The following is a 15,394-nucleotide window of genomic DNA, read 5'->3' as shown; positions in this document are numbered from 1 at the left end:
CGTTATCTGGACACGCTAGAGAGTTACCCGGTATGATAGGACAAGGACACTAAAGCAAGGAAGCGCCACTTTTTTTGTAAGTACCAAGCCTTTCTCTACAAGTCGGGCCTAAATTTTTGCTGCTGAAATTTTTGAATGTCAATTATTGGCATGACTATTGAACAAATTATGTGACTAATATCATTTTTGTAACCATTGATGGTATGTGCTTCAAACCAGGCATGTAAATATACGTAAAGTGACTTCAAACATGTCTTAAAGAACAACAAATTTAAAGTGCTAATTAGGGTTTCTTGATAAAGCAATAGCTTGCTCTAAACACAATCAGTCAATAGCTTTTTTGTTAACAATATTATATCTTTAGAGTCGCTGGATAAGGAAGACAATTTGCGACCCGAGTTCCCAAGATACCAATGAAAGCGTTATCCACCTACTTTAGACCAGGCCTTGAGTACGTTGCTCGGGTATGGCATCCTGCACTTGTCAAGAGTATCATCGTCATCGAAAGAGTACAGAGATGCTTTACAAAATCACCAAGTGGATACAGGTTGCAGCAGACTTTTTCTGAACGTCGTAAGTTTGAAAAATGTCTCATAGTTCGGGACACATTTTGGGATGGTTAGAAAATTGAATCTTATCAATCTATGGCTGATGCATCTAGTATCAATGGCCAATGTTCATTTTTGAAATAAGCCAGACTGAGCTTTCTGACCGACTTTACTCTAGAACACGCCGGCTTTTGAGTGATGGTCGACCTTATCTCAAGTACATGATGATTTGACAGATTACTAGGTGTCACATGGACGTACCGGACCAAATCAAGGTCATCGGAAAAAAACAAGTCCAGAACACTACTTTCTCTGGTGGCTACACCAACATGGTTTTCTCCGAAAGCGGGATTCGAACCCACGCCTTCTGGGAAACCAAGTCGTGCCTCTATCGGGGAAAGTAGACCACTCAGCTACCATTGTTGTTGGGAGAAGCTGCGCAAGATTGGGAAATATCTCAGCTTTTTGAACGACTGAGATGTCACTTTTGCAATGGGAATATGCCCATCGGGACTAGCCTCCCTAAACTTAATTACCAACAACTGTGGCTAGATTTTCATAAATCAGCCTACATCCGACGTAAAGTCGTTCCAAAAAACATATTGCATTGAACAGGTTTCGCCACCTACCGGTCGTTTCCCGAAGTATGGTCAATAGTGAAATGTTCTCCGAAAGATTGAGATGGAACAGGCGATGACGACAAGTAACATTAATCCTCAAGACGGGTATCATGATGTTTCTCGTAGACAAGGGAAAGGATTATTTATCCTCTTTCTTTTCATGAATCATGATCCACTTACCTGAAGAAGACCGCTCTTAGAGAGTCCACGGACATTTCCAGACGAAATGCTTTCATGGTTGTTTTGAAAACGAAACGCGAAAGTGCAACAAATCAGGGACAGAAAAGTAAACCCAGACCCCATTGTAAAACTTGAGCTCTTGAGAGGTTGCTGTAATCGCTTCTAAAAATAAAGGCTCAGTTAATCGTATTTGAAAGGGTTCTTCCTTGGAAATGATAATGAAAGTTCATGTTGGAGAAACGGTCAGATTGGGGCCAGGTCTTGTGGTCTCATGGGACGGTTTGGAGTGCAATCCGCTCCAATGTCCCAACAATAGGGGGACCATTTTGATAAAGGCATTCGAAACTTTTCAAGCCCGAAGTTGACTGGGAGAAAGTCGACTAGGCCTGAAAAATCTTCTTTTATTTTTCCTCAGAATCCAGGACTATCCGTGTACTCCTCGCTTTGTTTGTAGATTGCTTTTGACAAGGGACTGACTCAAATTAGGATTTACAAAGGTTATTTTGGTCTCTTCAGAACGTTGCCTCTGGAAGAATATTCAATTTTCAGTTTGGTCCAAGTGTAAAGGTTAAATAAAGCCAAGGGATCATTGTTCAGGATCAAGGAACTAGTTAGCTTGGTAGCTGTAGCTCTCTCCACTTTTAGAATGAATAAATGGGTGAGCTGCTAGGTTCCTAGTGATTCCATAATGAATCGGATTGGAGATTCATATCGTGCACTAACAACACAAAAAGCCTTGAGATCATTCACTTTCGTCACGTTCTGTCTTTGGAGATACCCGCCTTGTATAAAGCTCCAAGAAAGTACAACTTGGTAATTGTACTTTGAAGGGAAATCCCTCCTTTCCATGCAGTATCCGCCATGAAATGTGAGACACTTTAATGAAATATGTATACCACATCATTTGGTCTTGCTGTTGGGTCTCAAAATTTTATACCAACCCTTACATGACTCAGTCGAGAAAACACAAGTAGTAAATGATCTCTATGGCCTCAATCTATCTAATTATGGAACACAAAAAAATATTATCAACATATAAATAACATCTCTGAGTGGTTCCCAACAAGGATGGAATGAATTATTATTGGACTGTTTGGGGGACTATAAGGAGAGGAAAAATGGGGAAAGGATGTAGCAAGCTATCATATCCTCAGTGACAGACATGATCAAAAGAAATCAGTCAAGAACATGTCCACCCATGCCAAGGTTTCTGGAATCTGCCAAACCGCCATGTGAAGGCTGATGAAGGGTGACCTGGGTGTTCCATCACTACAGCTTTTAGTTACCTCTAATGTGAAGGTTAAAGTTTTCATCGAAATCAATGCAAAAGGCGATATTCAGTTTGGATGAATTTGATTATCTGCCAGTAGAGTGGCAAACAATGAAATACCATTTATATCAGCCACAAGATGTCATGCATCCTTTCAGGACCAAACATCTTCCTCAAAAATGGTCCAAGCTTCTGATAGAAATACATCCCCTAATAGTGTTGCAATTTACTTTAGCAGTCTAATTTAGACTTTTAAAACTCATCCTCGTCCTTGTTAAAGCTAGAGTTTCTGATCAAAAAACATAGGTGGATTGAGCAAGACGCTCTAGCTCATACCTCAAGCTAGTTCCACAAATGTTTAAAGAATAACATGGAATCTTTCTGAGGTAAGATCTTTTGGCCTCCCTCTGTCCAGGTTAAAACCTACAGACTCCTCCATTTAAGTGCAAGACAAGAGAAATGCCTGTGAAACTTCCCATAACTTGTAGGACTGGGATTGAAGGAAATGGGAATACTTTTGGATCATAGTCCTGCTTAGGGCATGGACTGTTGCTTTAGTGTGGGATCTTTTTATAACATGAAATGAAATTGCTCCTTTGTAGCTACGAATCAAGTTTCCAAGAGTGTCTCACATATTATGACGGGCACTGTACGGTAGTACAGAATATTCAGTTTTTGTAGACACCGACCATCTGGCCATTAGTCAGGTATTCAAGGTTGTTTTGGATATGAAATGACAAAGGCAAGTTATTAGATAAGGACTTGAGTGTAATGGAGCCCAGCTCATAGAAAATGACCACCAAGAGAGACCACACTGGGAAGTTAGGCTTAGTAAAATTGAGTGTCTTAAATCCTCGATTATTGTGATTGGCAAAAATTGATCATGAACATGATTGGAAATAGATTCATTTTTCAAAAAACAATGTGGAATAAAAAAAAACAGTATTTCATATTCTTTGGCACTATCGACATACGTTGATATAAATGGAGGTTTCCCAGGGCGAGAAACCCACCAAAAACAAGAACAAACGGTCAGCAAGTTGGCACCTTCTCTTATTTATGAAATGAATGAACCGGATATTACTGGTTCTCCTTTCAACCAAACCTGGCTAAAATACAAAGGTGAAAGTTTTGTATTGTGTTAAGGCATACTCCCTTGCGTGGTACTTGAAGTACACCATGAGCGGCTGTTTTAACAAACTAAATCAGGCGTACCGGCAATCATTTCCGAGTGTGAGGTAAGAATTAATGATGGTTGTGATAACCGAGCGGGAATATCGCTTGATTGGGCCACCCATCGTTAGATGGCAGGCCGAGCGAAAGAGTTAGCTGCCATCAAACTCCGATACAAGCAAACAAAACAAATATGTTTACTGGAGCACGTGAAAAACTGGAATTTTCCAAAATATTTGGTTACATCTCGTAGTGGGATCGTCGTCACTCGATGACAGGGTTTCAGTTGCCCATCGAGAGCTATCAGGCCTGAAAGGGTAATGAAGATGGTTTCACAAATTATGATTGTTTGTAGCGTTCTTGCCTCATCATTTATATTTGATTTAGAGATTAACACTTAATATGCATTTTTACAATAACAATATCTTTCATATTATACCACATTCGGGCATCTAAATCCAAATTATCCTGACCAAAACGGAAATTGCAGTTCAAAAACATATATATTATGTTTCTTTGCCTTTTGCAAGTTTATCTAACTAGAATCACGTTGCAGTAGAGGTAGAGGCATTCATAATCATTTAGTTGATTCCTCCATTTCCTTAGAATAAAGACAAGCTTTAAAGATCAAGTAACTTTGCAAGAAAAGTATACCAAAAAAACACACGGCCTTGAAATGTTCGATTTCCAAAAAGCCACTGCAAAATGGAAAAAGTTGACCATGCCATCGGAAACAATAATCAACAAATATAGACGAACACGATTTTTCTTCTGAATCAACGTGCTGTTGATATATCTGGTACGGAAAGTGAATGATCAAGCTCGGAAAAACTAATTACCAAGCGTAAATGTTGTCAAAGCTGTGCCTCTAGCATTAACGTGTCTATGGCCGAACTCCTCATGAAAAGATGTGCGCACTTCCACCTAACCATTAGCGTCTCGTCATCACAATGTCTGAATACCTGAAATACAAGACTAAGGAAGGACCACTTAAAGGCCATCTTGATCCACGAGCTTTCAACGATGACTCGTCCGCGTCTTCCGAAGTCGCTTTAAAGACAAGATAGCATCTTTATCAACTTCTTTTGCTACGGAATTGAGTAAATCTGATGATAAATATGGTTTTCAAAGCCCGAATTTCTTCTGAACCTCTTTCCCTAGAGTAATTGAGGCCTCTATGGTTGATATCTTCTTTTTTCCGATTAGATGGGAAAAGAGCTGATTGCCAAGGTGTGTTTTCACCTTCGACTTTTGAATATAAGACAAAGTGTGCACTCATCTAAAGTCAGATCGTTGTCAAAACAGGTAGTATGTGACGTTCACAAGAAGAGGACAAAAATTGTAAAGTCAGTTCAACAAAAAGGAGATCCCAAATTTTCTTGAAGACATCAAAAACATTCAGGTTATCAATTTCACACGTCTAAATCAATTTTTTAAAGTACCAATGACATATCATAGGCAATCCTTTCACGGAGTCTTCATTTCAAGTCCTGAGCCTTCGTTTTGTGGATCTGAAAAACAAGTCGCATTCATTTAACGCGTTAGGGTTAACATAAGTAAATTGTATGATCATAACCTAGGCAAACTCCTGCTCGATCGATAGGAATAAAGTTGATGAGCAAATCCTAAATGAAAAGCGAGTTTCAAGGACATGAAATTTACTCTGATCAACGAGAAGGCAGCTAAATATTCTTGGGATTACTGTATACACTGTAACTTTGCCATTGAAGCGAATTGATAATCGTATTTAAAAATCAGGAGACCAATAGAAATAATTTGTTTTGTGTCAGAATACTTATGTGCAAGGCTTCAGTCACGTCGTTAATTGTAAAGCTTTACTTTTTGAGCAACGCTACTGATAACACGTCTGATTTCTACATGAGTAACGGTATCGGTAATGGAACAATTTTTAGCCCTCCCGTTACCGTTACTTTCCGCTTTTTTAACTGAGGAAAAGAAAAAATGTGTAAAGGTTTCCTCAACGATTTTTTAAAAGCTCCGTCTCAAAAGCAATGACTTATTTGCATTTAAGTTCACTTTTACCTATCTCAACAGCTGCTCTGGGTTGTGTTTCTTTGACTGAAGCACTGGTTCCAACTCAGCAGCGAAAAGTTATTTATGCTGAAAGTTCCTCCCTATTGAATGCTTTGCCTCTGTTTCAGTCTGCAATGAGACAAGTCCGTTTCATTTCCGCCCCAAATAACTGAGCCACAATCCTTAACTTTGCCAATCCCGTCTTCAAAGATGTCTGCCTTTGAAATGCAATCCATGATGTGGCACGGCCTACAATTGTGGAACACTTGCCTTTTGTTACCTTGTTCAAACCATGAAAAGAAAAATGAATAAATATGGAAGGTCAATATGTTTCGTAAAAGCGAAAAAAGTCTGAAACCAAAGTACTCTTACATCCTTGTATCCTTGTTTATGCATCATTTGGGTTATGTCACATTTACTACAAGTTTAATAAAAAAACGTATATATTTTTGCACTTTTAAGGCATCTTTTTTCCTCCAAAAATAATGGTCTCAGTAACGGTAGCGATATAGTATCGCCGTTTTAGAGATATAACGGTAATGGAGTAGTTTTTTGGCAACCATTCAAGCCCTGCTTATTCAAAGAAGTAGACACATACTTTATAAACTACATTTGAATATTCAAGATCATATTTTCAAAATTCAGTCTTGTACCTTGTGCGTTTGGGCATAGTCCTGTAAAAGTACTTCTTGTTAAAAGAAGATGGATTGCCCGATTTCTTAATTATAACAATCTTAAGCCATCGTTTTTTTCTTAATTTTTTGGTTTGGTTTTTCACGGGCTTTTTTTTAACCGCTACAGAGAATGTAATCCCCAGTAACATTAAAGTGAAAGGTTATAATTTGTCTATTTATTACCTTCAATCTTTGTATGATATTTAGTCTACCAACGAGTTTTAACTAGCCTGGATCTCGTGGGGGCCAACAAATTGTTCTCTTCAAACCAATTTTGAGCAATAATTATTGAATAAACATTTTTCACATTTTCAGATAACGTGTGCAAACATCCAAGCTCCAAGAAATTTGTCTTAAGTTACTTATTGTTCTATTTTGGTCGCCTGATTATAAAATGTATAAAATATGTCTTTATTTGAATTATGATGTCATTTTGGCAAGCTCATGTTCATCCCTCTCATGTAAATATCACAAGCCTGCATAAAACATATCCTCTTAAAACTAATTTCCCCAAAAGTAAGCTCCATATTCAGTGGACGTTACGTTTTTCTCGCAAAGCTTATTTAGGTTCAGCTTAAGCGTCGATATGATGGTATCACATTTTCCAAATTGTCTTGACCATGTTGCCTTTTTTCAGTCTGGTGCAAAGAAAAATACTCCCATTGCATAAATAGCCATTGGAAAATGATCTCTTTGACCAACTCGCTTGTACATATCCTCTTCCTTTTTCAACAGTCCAAGGCTAGTCCCAATTTGGCCTTGAAAAGACCGAAGTTGATATCTCGTTGTCTATGCACGGGTGCATCTAAAGGCCAGACATTCGTTCAAGTCCGCTTTCAAGGCTTAGCCGATGCATCAGGCACCAAATTGCAAGTGCGCCAATCAAGGTGGATTTCTTCGGCCTAGACGATGACAGCCGGTCTTTATGGCCTTCATGGGGGAAAGTTGTTTCCAAGCAGTCAATTCCCACGCCACTCACTTCCTTTGGCAAACGAGGCGGAAAGTCGGAAGCGGAACAAATTTTCCCTTTCATTTTGCGTAACAACTAGCAAGGAGGAATTACTGAGATTGAAGCCATGACTCAGCAGAACACTTGGACTCGGAATTTCGTTGTTACGATTCGGTTGCCAGTTAACGCGAGGAAGCCTGATCCCAGTTAGTTTCAAAGGCATGGTTCCACGTAATGCGGATACAAAACATCAATGGCGTCGTCGTTACTTTGTCTCTGGATGATCGCTTTCAATTGATTGCGGAAAGTTGGATGGATATTTGCAACATGCAATCGCTTATCGTCTTTGATTTCCCTAGGTAGATGGGCCCGTTTTGTCGCATCCACTTGGAACTGTTTCCAATTTTTGCATCAGATTCCCTAATGTGTTGCAATAGAACAAAATAAAACTATTGGCGTCGGTTTTGATCTCATGTAAGAGAATGTTTAAAAAGTAAACTCGGTCTCATTCATTGTTCAATTTGCTGCCCTCAAATATTCGTAGGGAGTATGTAAGTATTGATCCAGTAGCAGGATTTAAATCAGACTTGGACAAGGTTTTGACTAAAATTCCTGATCAACCCTACATATTCAAGGGCTCGCCAGATCAAATAATATATGAAAATGGATAAGTGGATAAAATGGATAAGTGGATAAAATGGATAAGTTTTTCGTCTTGAATTGCTGGGAATTCTATTCCCAGTAGCGGTAAGGAAGTCCGCAACAAGACTAACAGAATGTGTCGGGGAAACGAGCTTGTTTCTAGTGTGAAAGAGCTTTCTTACTAACGACAAATTGTTCCTTTGAGGCAAATTTTCCAAAGCAACTTTGCGTGACTCAAAAAAAATGGCTCTACTCCGTAACCAACGAAACAACCACCATTCCAAATTGTATACATACAAGCGGGTTTCCTTCCACAATCAAGCGAAGTTTTTCATGTATGAATGCGTATTTGTCGCCATAGAAGTTGGGTTTTGGCACGGATGTGACTTGTAATCGAACCCCCATTGCTAAACAATCATTAGGGCTCGGATGATGGGGAATAATGAAACATTCTGCCCCATTTGCGCGATCTTGAGAATGCTCCCAAGACTTACTTACAGCAAATATCGATTTCCCTGAATTGCCAACAAGTGATAACAGGCTTAACAGACGGCTATTAATTGTCCCGATCTTGACAGTCCGCGGAGCCGGATCCAAATCCATGATTGGGGAACTGCATCTTCGGCAAGCTATAACTCTGTCTCCGTGCTCATCCAAGAGAGAGATAATTTGATTCAATCCAATTTCGAAATGTCGTCCAATTTATCTCGGACAGACATTCTTTGGATCATTACGGAAGTTGTATCCAAGTCAAGGAATCAGTAGGAGGAAACGAAAAAAAAGTCGTTGTCTCCCCTGCTGACTGTGTATCTTTTGGGTTTTTTGGGTTGCAAGGGAGGAAGGGGGTCCTTGGCCAAACATGGCGAATAAAAGGGGGTTAAAAGGAGTTGCATAATGAGCATCAACCCAAATTTGGCTTCATTGACACGGGGAGTGAAGCCTTGGGTGGTGTTCCAATTTCTACTGTAGGTACTCATGCATACACAAGAGGAGCAAAATGAGGATATGAGGGAGAGAGAAAGAGAGAGAAAGAGCAAGAGAGCCAACGAAGGAGGGAGGGGGAAGGCCAAGATGAAAGGATTGGACCACACACATGCTCACGCCCATATCCCATGTGGACACCCCATACGATTATTGTGGATCTGGAACAGCTGGAACCCAACCTCATTCCTTCACCCCTCCCCCTTTCGCTTTTTCTACTATTTGTAGCTCTTTCATTCACCCTCATTCTGATCGGATTTGGGAACATGCCGATTGCTATGGATGAAGCGTGCAAAATAATCCAATTTGGGACGTGTTTCCTTTTCTCCTTTGCTCAAATAGCAATATAGACAGAGGCCAGAAATGAGATTTGCCTTTAGGACCATCAGGTAGTGAGTGGGGTTTGTTGTTCTTTGGGTGCAAATCCCAATGCCTCTAGCCGCCAAATACCTTTATGTTTCTCTGGTTGCCTAGGAAGCAAACATTCTTGGGGTTAGAAAAAGGCCTCAAGAACTGACAGATTTATCTCTGCTGTCCTTCTAATCTATAGGCCTTTCCTTTTATGACACACGGCCGAGGCCCAAAGAAGCGAATCTCCATTATGATCCAATAAGAGCCCTTATTTCCAACGTCAGCCTTGTCAGACAGCCTAAATGAAAAAGGGAAGAGCGCGGCTAGATTGCTACATAAAAATCATGTTCATAAAATGATTATCATCTGAACACGAAAAGCTATCCCATTCACTAATTATAAGAGATTTGGACAGCTTCCCCCCTCCCCCAAACAACTCAATTGCAGTATATTCCAAAGTGAAATAAACCATTCCTATTAATTGGCCCTTATGTTTATTAGCTCACAATGGCATATAAAACACACAGCAAAAACCATGTTTCGTGCAGCCTAGGAGGCAAAACTATCATTTAGCTTTTACACTGTTCCAGTCGTTCTTGGAAGATATTACGGTATTTTAGATCCCGAAATGGGTACGCTAAGTAAGCGTCTTTGTAGCGTGGATGACCTAAATTTCTTCACTTCACTTTTATGCAAGCTATTCGAGCTTGATCTCAAGAGCTCTCTGAAGAGAAGAATGTCTTTGAACACGAGATCCCAGGTGAATTAGAGAGAGTCCTTCAAGTCCAATGCATAGCTCCCCATTTTCATCTTCAAACACCATTCCCCACTAACACTGTCCAAAAAAGTATGCATTTCTTCCCAATCCACTTAGATCCTAATACTAAGGCGAGAACGCTTTTTACCTCAATAGAAAATAAACCGCACTAAAGGCGTATTCTGTCTCCTCAACATTGGGAAAACTAAAGCACCCGAGAAATATAGCTATTTATTGAATGCATGTTACTTAATTTGCATATGAAAATGAGACTTGAAGAAAGTCGATATCGTCCACACACATTGGACAAGTTTGTCTTTTCATTCTATTGAGTTGAAGAGAATAATGAGTCACTAGTGAACGTAAAGTCAATTTCTATGGATAAAATTTATCTTTGAATTTGTTGATAAGAGACAAAATAATGACAACTGATAATATTTAACAACTGTTGATGATTAATAACTGATAATAATTAATAAGTGATAGTAATTAATGATTGATAATAATGAATAGTTGATAACGATTGATAATAATACATAATTGATAATGATTTAAAATTGATAACAATCAATAATTGATAATAACTAACAATTGCTAATAATTAACAACTGAAACCAATTGATAATAATCAACAATCCATAATAAGATACAATTACTTTGAAAACCTGTTATTCCAAAAGAAATCTGCAAAAGCAATGGCCATTTTTAGGATCGGGCCAAATTTTGAAGCAATTTATTTGATTTTGTAAAATCAAAAATGATTTTGTAAAAAATGCACCTGCACATTTTACCAGCAAATTTTGGTGCTTTGTTGCAGTCGTGCATGTAGTTTATCAGGAGGAAAATACGAATGTTTTTTTCATGTGTGAGGAAACCTGGTCAATTTGGGTGATTGTTGGTCATCCTGTCAATATTTATAGCAATAAAATCAAAAAGCAATCACCTATATATTTTGATTTGACTACACCCACGTACGTATGTTTCCGTGAGTCGAGTCTCAATATCAAGTGCCTGTCCACTTTATTCTAAGAATATGTCTGGTTGAGTTTGTAATCTTCAGCAGAAGACGTTATTCGAGCATTTTCCCTATCCGTTCCTCGAGAACAACAACGACAACAACAACAACGACGGCTGAGATTTTTCATGCTACAATCGAGCACCAAACAGATACAATTAATCTCAAAGGCTGGACCACATTCGCTTTTGAAAGTAGTGTTTCCTTAGAGTTAGTTCCACGTGGTCTCTTTGCAATTCAATGTCAATGACCCATTCCCTAGGCCTAAAAAGGCCTAGTATGTAAGTGTACAACCTGAAACTCATTGTGTATGTGTGTGGCTTTCTCTCTCACCGTTCCTTTTGACAATGGCTTTTCATCTCAGTGGTTTCGAAAGCTTTTTGTAATTGAAACTTTATGGCCTCGAGGATGGTGAATGTCATGGAACGTTGGCGGTTTACTTCGCTCTCTCGCCACACTTGACCTTCGGCTAATTACATTTGGCTTGTATCACCATTTCCCCCAAATTTCCATTCAGATGAATGGTCGGGTTTGGGGAGCCAGGATCGGATCTCTGGAAGCGACCAAGAAGTTCATAGTCATATCTTGGACTACATACATTCCAAGGAAGAACTCTATTCTGGGTCTAATGATAGCCAAGTCCAAGAGGCTTCCCACAATGGGACTAGAAGATCGATTACAACGATATCACCATTGCCCTTGGTCTCGGGATTCATCCCAAACTCAGCTCGCTGGACGTCATACTCGTACGTAGAGTATTGTACATATAGTATATCCTTACTTATGGTGGGGTCTTGGTCTTACAAAGTAAGCAAAACCTCAATTAGGTTCCTATCTCTCCAACTCATCTTCATCATCATCATCATTATCAACGTCCTTAGATCTGGTCATATCATTATTTACAAGAGAGAGACTCAAAGCATAACTTTCTTGGAAAAGACATATTTTGTTGTCAATCCATCTACCTTCAAGCCTTGCTCATCCACAGCCTTTGTCCAAAATAAGGCCAGAGAGTGTCGATCCTCTATCCAAGGCTTTCGTTTTGATCAGTCACTTCGATGACTGATAAACCCCTATCCCTAATAAGCACATATGTATGTCAATGACCTCAAAGACGGTGTAAGATACTGTAGAACGTATATAGCGATCCATAGTAATATGTGCTCCTAGGCGGGTTGGGAAGTACACATCGTAAATAACCCTTAAAAACTCGACTCAAATTACGGTCGTACATGTCGTTTCCCTCCATTTTTCGACATTAGACGGGCAGATCAGCACTCAACTTCGAGAAGGGTTTCTCAATCCCGAGGTCAACCGTGCACGAAATATCGTTCAACCTGCTTGCTGTTGTTGCTGTTTATACGAAAATGGTTTCCATGGAATGATAGAAGAATGTTTATGATTGTATCTCTCATTTGAAGACTCGGATTATTGTGACAGCCTTTTCTCGCTTCCCTTTTTGGGGGCAGACTCTCGACTAATCTGTGATGAACTGGTGTAAGAAGTTTTCTCATTTGAAGGGTTCTCCTCAAGATTCGTTGTTGTTCTCGTGCCTATTGATCTTGATCCAAGTTTTGGGTCCTCAAATCCGCCTGTAAAGGCTACTTTTGGGAGGTAAGAATAATTCATAGGAAAGCCTTGGCACCCAAGGCTTCTCCAATTTCCAACAAGGATAATTCCGGGAAGAGTGGTCAAATTCAGACTGATATCAACAACCAACCAGAAACAACATGGTAGTTCAGGAAATGGTTTCTATTTTCGAGTCCAAATAAGTTTGAGAGATAACCCGATTGTGAGGGTCTCGTGAAATTCCGATAAGAAGGAAAGTACAACGCCAAGGTTGGCCATTTGCTTTTTTAGCCAAGATTGTTGCTTGCGTGTCATCTTATGAATTCCCTTGTAGCATACCATCAAATGAAACTTGAAATACATCTTTTCCACGTTACACAACCCAAGCCAACCTACGAAATATCGTGAATGGTATATCCTACGGTATGTACATGGCTAAAATAGTCAAGGATGTCTAATTTCGGTTAAAGGCTAAACGCATCCTTTGGGTGTTATTTTTAGCTGTACATGTTACAGGACTTTAGCAAAATATTGGTATGCCAACTCAAACTCGTTGGTAGACCAAATGTCATATAAAAATTGAAAGGTAATAAACACAAATTAAAACCTTTCATTTCAATAGTAGTGGGGATTACATTCCCTGTTGCGGTTGGAAAAGTCCTTGAAAAAACAACCCCCCCCCAAAAAAAAGTTGTAGGATTATTATCCACAATCGCGAAACAATTGGAATGGCAAAGTCTAGCCAAAATGCTTTGCAATTAAAAACCTTCGGATGCTCACTTTGAGACCACGCACAAAGTCTGGAATCAGATGTAGCTAAGAAACTACTTAACCCAGGCCTAATCCTGGAGGTGGCAACTCCCAACTCCACGGGATCTTAGGCCTTACATATGATGCTAAGCCAAGCTTAGCAACGGCCTTGTTAAGAATGCAAGATTTCCACATTATGACACGGATCTGTGTCCACGGAAACGCACATGTCCTTGAGCAGACTCAGCCTTCGATACCCACTTCCCATGGGGCATTGTAGCTTATGAATCAATAGATAGCTCTCGTACATCCATCCAATGATGGAATGTTTTCCGGGTAGAACTTTGTATGAAATTGGAATGACGTACCTGTTGAAAACGTGAGGCCTCACCTAATCTAGATGTCCTTGGACAGGATTGGATCAACTTTCTTGTGTGCGCCTGGACAGACTTGGCAAAAACACGTTTCTGGTCTCAAAAATAATCTTTCGAGCTTGACAGGAATACACGGAATGGGTGCACAATATGTTTTTTTTTTCATCCAACATACACGCTCCTCAAGCCGAGCAAGATCAAGACCACTCAGAGATGACTCTAAAAAATTAAGCCCAGAGTGTCTGCTTCCTGTCATAAAAGTTGAATCTTTTAAAGAACTAACCTCTAGCTATCAAGTTCTTTTTGAAGGCTTCCCCAGGGATAGAGGGGGGTTTGCACCAGAGGAAAAAGATCTGAGGATCTGAGGTTAAAAACCTGGCAAAATATGAGTCGACGTCGAACTCTGACCTAATTTCTCTGACTGGTTCCGAATTTTCCGGAACTTCAAGGCCTTGTGTTTTCAAAAGATAGAGCGAGACGACTTTTAGGCCCTTTAAGAGGCCTAATCTGGGTTTTGTGTCCTCAAAAGACCCATTTAGTTTCGTTTTGTGCCCACCTTAATGCTTTCATCCACAACTTTTCACGCCATTATTAACGAGCACCTCCGGCAGGCACCGATTTCGGGTCTCTTAAGGCTTTCTCGCTCTCTCTCTTGTTGGGTCGTTTTGTTCGCTTAATGCTTCTGGATGGAAGACGGCCTGAAAAGGCCCATAAAGAATGATCAATGAATGCAGGCCAAGCGAGACTGGCCTTTTGTGAACTCAATGTCATCGTCAGAATGAATTCGCCCAGACTTGTCTAAGCTGATTTTGACCCAGATTCCCCGTTCATGAGAAAACTTCTTCCTCCATCACCCATATAACTAATAAGCCTAGAGTAAAGTGAAAAGCTGTGTTTCCTTCCTTTAGGGACTAAAACCTGATGATAACAAACAATGGAAGGAAATGCTTTCATAAAGCTCTTTCATGGAGCTGGCCTCACCTCATTTCGAATCATTCATTAATTTGGCGCCTCCAATTCGGGTTGTTGCTCCTCCATTCATCGTTATGCCCGTGGAATTAGGCATAATTGAAGCCTACTTTAGAACGACGGATGGACATTGATTTGATTGTTTTCGCGTCTCACTTGTCACAGGTCTGTCGCTCTCATTCTCTCTCTCTCTCTGTCTCTCACTCGAATTTGCCGATTATCGGGAAGGCCCTTTTCATATTTGTGCCTAGGGATGTCCGTGTTATTGTTTGAGCTTGGTTCAAAGCGGATTAGGTAAATTGCATTGTCCATCCACAGGAATTGGCGCCTCAAAGGCTGTCCAAGACAGGTGGCCTTCCCCGAAGATTAATGGCGTCTTGGGCTTGATCAACTGTGAAGTGACGTCAACCAAGAAAAACAGGCGCCAGAATGGAAGCTACAAGGAGGAAAACCACCCAGTCAATAATGGTATGCCGCGTATGAAACCACCTTATGGTTGGTTGGTGGGTTGGTTCGTTGCTTGACTCGGAGAATGCTG

The 15,394-nt window shown here is 40.0% G+C and overlaps 1 long non-coding RNA gene across 1 annotated transcript; it reads right to left on the bottom strand.

Moving 5' to 3' along the window:
- Positions 1–5,233: 5,233 nt before the first annotated feature.
- On the bottom strand, positions 5,234–14,972 carry LOC131889466 (uncharacterized). The gene is made up of 3 exons (XR_009374205.1): positions 14,869–14,972; positions 14,444–14,585; positions 5,234–5,302 (listed from the first exon to the last, which is right to left on the bottom strand). It is a non-coding gene; the product is annotated as an uncharacterized LOC131889466 (long non-coding RNA).
- Between the last annotated feature and the right edge of the window lie 422 nt (positions 14,973–15,394).

This window comes from Tigriopus californicus, chromosome 10 (assembly GCF_007210705.1).
Source record: "Tigriopus californicus strain San Diego chromosome 10, Tcal_SD_v2.1, whole genome shotgun sequence".
Lineage (NCBI taxonomy): Eukaryota > Metazoa > Arthropoda > Copepoda > Harpacticoida > Harpacticidae > Tigriopus > Tigriopus californicus.
This window is presented reverse-complemented; position numbering and strand designations above follow the sequence as displayed.